Here is a 5,773-nt window from a genome sequence, read left to right on the forward strand (position 1 = left end):
TAAGGTAGTTAGCTAGTGGGAAGCAGCCGCATAGCACAGGGAGATCAGCTCGGTGCTTTGTGACCGCCTGGAGGGGTGGGATAGGGAGGGTGGGAGGGAGGGAGACGCAAGCGGGAAGAGATATGGGAATATATGTATATATATAACTGATTCATTTTTTTGTGAAGCTGAAACTAACATACCATTGTAAAGCAATTATACTCCAATAAAGATGTTAAAAAAAAATTCAATTATACAATACAATGTTATCAGCTATAGTTGCCATGTTATACATTAGATCCTCAGACTTACTCATCATCTTACAGCTGAAAGTCTGTACCTTTTTATCAACCTCTCCCTATTTCCCCCACCTCCCAGCGCCTGGCAACCACTTTTCTACTCTCTTTCTATGAGTTTGACTTTTCAAAAATTATTCCACATATACGTGATACCATGCAGTGTTTGTCTTTCTCTGTGTAGCTTATTTCACTTAGCATAATGCCCTCCAGGTTCATTCATGATGTGGCAAATGGAAGGATTTCCTTATTTATTTTTTTATTTTTGGCCATGCCATGGGGCTTGCGGGAATCTTAGTTCCCTGGCCAGGGATCGAACCTGGGCCCCGGCAGTGAAAGTGCCAACTCCTAACCACTGGACCACCAGGGAATTCCCTCCTTGCTCCTGATTGCCTGTTAGCTAACATTAGCTACATGTTATATGGGTTTGTCTTCTATATTTGTTAAGGTTTTACTTGATCCCTGCCCTCAAGTATTTATATATTTTACTGCTAATGAAATAAATAGGGAGTTACCAAGGATATCATATTAGGGTTCTTCAGAAAAATGGAACAGAATGAGGTAGTTTTGACATATGATTAACATTTATGTCCATAGATTTTGAGTAGATCAGACTACCCTCCATAACATGGGTGGGCCTCAACAAATCAGCTGAAAGCCTTAAGAAAAAAGACTGAGGTCCCCTGAAGAAAAAGAAAATCTGCCTCCTGACTGCCTTTGGACTTGAGCTGTCACATCATCTCTTCCCTGGGTCTTCAGCATGTCAGCCTGCCCTGCAGATTTCAGACTAAAATAAATCTCTCTCTCTCTCTCTCTCTCTCTCTATATATATATATATATATATAAATCTGCTCAACATCACAAAATAATGCCTGACTTCACACATAAAATACAAGTTGATGATGTTTAGATTTTAATCTTTGTGTAGTATCAAGTTTAAATTAAGTACTGGAAGAAGTGAACTGGAAACACTAGAAATCACTAAATAACAAATTGCAGCCAGGTAGTTTATTTTCAGAGGAGGAAAAATCTGAGGTGGGATGGGTTATACTAAATCATTGGCATCATTCCTGACAGAGGCTCGGTATAGATGGTCTCAAATCCTTAGCAACTTATCTTTCTTTAAAAACAATAAAGGCCCTCAGAATACCTACCCACACCCAGTGGATTTGAGATGCAACTTGGAAATTTACATTTTTAAAATGTGATTTTTTTTTTTTTTGAAACCAGGTTCTGAGACACAGTCTATAATAGCTTTGTCCAATCGACCTTTCTTCAGTGATAGAAGTGTTTTATATCTGTGTTGTCTGAAATAGTAGCTACTAGTCCCATGTAGTTACTGAGCACCTGAAATGGGACTAGTGGAGCTGAAGAACTGAACTTTAAATTTTATTTAATTTTAATTACTTTAGATTTAATTTGTTACTTTATTATACAGAGCAGTACGGAAAATGGAAGACTTTTTTTTAGCAGCGGGAAAACACATCAGAAAGAACACAGAGGGAAACAAACATAGCTTAAATGTACAAGAGGGATTTAAATATGTCTAGCAAAGTATAGAGGCTGAGGAGGCTGATTAAAAATTAAATAAAAACTCAGTATCTAGTGTAAATTGTACAAACGTATGAGGAGAGCCAACAGAAGAAGATTTGCAGTACCTGTGAGGAGCCCTTAAGAGAGGACTCAGCTGAAGGAATGAAATATCATGTTGAACCTGCCCCTGAACCTCCTTGTCAGTGCAGAGAAAGAATTCAAAACTATCTAGCTGTTGGATATATGAGTCCTTGACATAGAAGGCACCGAAAAAGAGAACTGAAAGAACTACTTTATCTGAGTCTATAAATTTAGAGTGCAAACCATACTCTGAGAGTTAAACAACATGGAAAGAATTGTTTTTCCCTAAGATATACTCAGAATGTGATGAATGGTACAACAATTGCAATATAGTAACTGAGTTTTAGGATTATTTTAGTTTTAAGTCACAGGAAACTCAAATTATCTTTAAGCAGCAAAAAAGAAAGACTTGGTTCATATAATTGAAAACTATAGTGGCTGCAAAGCTTTCATACACCATTTGTTTTACAGAACCAAGCAATATATAAAGAATTGGCCTTGGTCCATTTCGTGAGTGCTTTCCTCAAAGCTGGCTTCACTTAACTGTCACCAGGAGTAGATTCAGAGTATTGTTTTCTCACGTTCAAGACCAGGTGAAATGAGGGTGTATCTCTCTACACTTTCCAGTGAAAGCTCCAGGATTAGGACTGAACTAACTCTAAAGACACATTCCTGTAAATTAACTTATCACTTTGGCTGGTTTGTGGTGTTCTGTGGCCAGACTTGGCCATGTGCCCACCTCTGGAGGTGGGGGTAAAATGCACATGGACTCAGAGAAGGGTTGTTCTCTAAGGCAAACATGATGGTATTTTTCTAAAGGAAGAGAGAATGAATGCTCAACAGCCAGCGCTTAACTGTGTCGTTGGAGGGCCCCATGGAAACCGCTCTTTGAAATAGGAAAGAATGGAACCTCAGTTGGAAGAATGTCAGGAAAAGCAATGATGCCAGGCAGAATCACACAGTCAGTGGCTCTTTTTTTTTTTTTTTTTTCTTTTTGCGGTACGCGGGCCTCTCGCTGCTCCGGCCTCTCCCGTTGCGGTGCACAGGCTCCGGACGTGCAGGCTCAGCGGCCATGGCTCACGGGCCTAGCCGCTCCGCGGCATGTGGGATCCTCCCGGACCGGGGCACGAACCCGTGTCCCCTGCATCGGCAGGCGGACTCTCAACCACTGCACCACCAGGGAAGCCCTGTCAGTGGCTCTTGATAGGAAAATTGTTCGTGAACATAGGTAAAACATCCCGCTGGGCAAATTAATTCACACTTGTGAGATACTGGGAATGTTGAAGAGTTTGCACTGATAAATTGAGGCAAAGAGCCAGGAAAATGTGTCATTTACTAATAATGAGATCTTAGTACACTGTGTATGAATGAGTAGTAGAGATTTATAATTTCAGATTATAAAAGCAAATAATGTATGTGGAATTTGCTTGGGGCTAATTTCCAACATGTAGCTAGAGCATGAAGGAAAATAATCCTAAATTGACAATACAAGAGGAATTTAGCCAGATTGAAGTGTTTATTATTACATATATGCATACACATATCTATCGCTTTTTAAAAATAGTTCCTCTATATGTTTATATAATTTTAAAGCATTTTGATGTAGACATTATTATCCCTTATATACTGAAGGGGAAATTTAGGCTTAAAAAATAATGTTTCACATAGAATTGTTTTCTTCTAACACAAAATCCTATCATTTTTCAATAGACTTTACAAATGTGATAAACTACTATAGGAATTAAAGCAACAATGTGATACAGATAGAGATTAAGGAAGGTTCTAGATGTAATTTACTTGAAGTAGAGTAAAATGAAAATACTCTGGCATAAGGAATTTATAAAGAGTTTTGTTATACTATATAGGCTTCTAAGGAAAATAAATGTAAAATTAAAAAATAGATGAAAAATAGAGAGAGGGTAAAAGAGGGATCACTCAACTGTTTTAAGAAACAAGTAAAAAGAAAGAAGATGCAAGGGATATTAAAGAAAGTATCCCAGAAATGATCATGAATCCATTGTATTTACTATGAGAGATGAAGGAGAAGAGTGTCTAATATTTAAGATCTGGAGAGAGAAAGGGTGAACACATGTCTGAACGTGTGTGTGTGTGTGTGTGTGTGTGTGTGTGTGTGTTAACGGTATATCTGGTTAATGGTAAATTAGGTAAATATTATTATCTTAATATTTTAAACCAAGGAACCAAGTCAGAAATATTAAGCAATGAACTAATGTCTCACAGTAAATTACAGGGCTAAAATTAGAGTTGGAATTGTCTCATTAAAAACAAATGGTTTTGAATGTTTTCTATTATAGCACAAAAGCTAAATGAAAGAGTAAGAATCTGATATATTTATAATAATTTTGTTAAATATGGACCTGACACTAAATTTAATTATGAAATAATGTATTTTAGGATCATACTCTATTAAGTATTCTGAGCCCTGGGAAAACTGCAAAATTTGTGCTGAATAGATTAGTTAATGAACATATAACAGGAAACTGTTATTAACTATTGGGTTGGCCAAAGTGTTCATTCAGGTCTTTCTGTAAGATGTTGGCCAACCCAATATTTTTAATTATAATTCCAGTTATTTATCATATGTTTTAAATATTACATTTTGTAGTAGTTCATGTATTGAGTTTACTGATTTTTAAACTGTGTACAGCATCTATCAATAAATAGAATTTTAAAATTCTGCAAGATTCTATCATTGACCTGATGTGTGTAGAACCTCTGAGAAAATCCTACTCTGGGCCTGTGACATACAACACTAATTTTCATCAAAGATATTGTCACTTAGCTTCAAAGAAAAAGAAAATATCCAAAAAAATAGCTATGATAGGAGCAAAGGAAACGTTGAGATGGGCAGACCAAGAAATGAAACTGGGAAACAGCAAGGAAGTCCACTGGTAGAGGATTTCCGTAAAAAAAAATTAAAAAAAAAATAAGAACAGTATTTCTCTCAAAGTCACTTTAGCTTCATGAAATCTTGAAGGGAAATATCAGTAAAATCTTTATCATATGAAAGGCAAGTTGCAAAAGGAAGCATCCTTATCACCAACATGTTCTAAATGAACTCACTGGGATGTCTCACTCTCTGAGAGCACATTTTTGCCTGAGTTTGTTTCTTACAAAGCAAAATATGATACCCTTTGTTTATATTAAATGTGACTCTTTTAAAGTAGTTCAATTAGTGCTACAGCTATATTTTTACCCATGTGCTTACAGAAATCATTCTATGATATTCTATATTTTTATAGAGATTAAGTGGAAAAGTTGTAAAGTGTATATTTATCAATACAGATGTTGTCTGAGTCAGTGTGGACTCCTCTAACAGAATACCATAGACTGGAGCTTCCCTGGTGGTGCAGTAGTTAAGAATCCTCCTGCCAATGCAGGGCACACGGGTTCAATCCCTGGTCCGGGAAGATCCCACATGCCGTGGAGCTACTAAGTCTGTGAGCCACAACTACTGAGCCTGCACCCTAGAGCCCTTGAGCCACAACTACTGAGCCTGCATGCCATAACTACTGAAGCCCACATGCCTAGAGCCCATGCTTCGCAACAAGAGAAGCCACTGCAACGAGAAGCCCACACACCACAACGAAGAGTAGCCCCCACTTGCCGGGGGCTACTACAGAAAGCCTGTGCGCAGCAACGAAGACCCAACGCAGCCAAAAATAAATAAATAAAATAAAATGAATAAAATCTATCTTTAAAAGAATACCATTAAAAAAAAAGAAAAAAAAAAGAATACCATAGACTGGATGGTTTCAACAACAATTTATTTCTCACAGTTCCGGATGCTAAAAAGTCCAAGATCAAGGTGCTGGCAGATCTCAGGGCTGGTGAGGTCTCTCTTACTGGTTTGCAGATGGCTG

At 37.5% G+C, this 5,773-nt stretch overlaps 1 non-coding gene across 1 annotated transcript; it reads right to left on the bottom strand.

Annotated features, from left to right (window-relative positions):
• Nucleotides 1-573: 573 nt before the first annotated feature.
• On the bottom strand, nucleotides 574-645 carry TRNAE-UUC (transfer RNA glutamic acid (anticodon UUC)). Its single transcript has one exon. It is a non-coding gene; the product is annotated as a tRNA-Glu (tRNA).
• Nucleotides 646-5,773: the final 5,128 nt, after the last annotated feature.

The sequence above is a fragment of the Globicephala melas genome, chromosome 1 (genome assembly GCF_963455315.2).
Source record: "Globicephala melas chromosome 1, mGloMel1.2, whole genome shotgun sequence".
NCBI lineage: Eukaryota > Metazoa > Chordata > Mammalia > Artiodactyla > Delphinidae > Globicephala > Globicephala melas.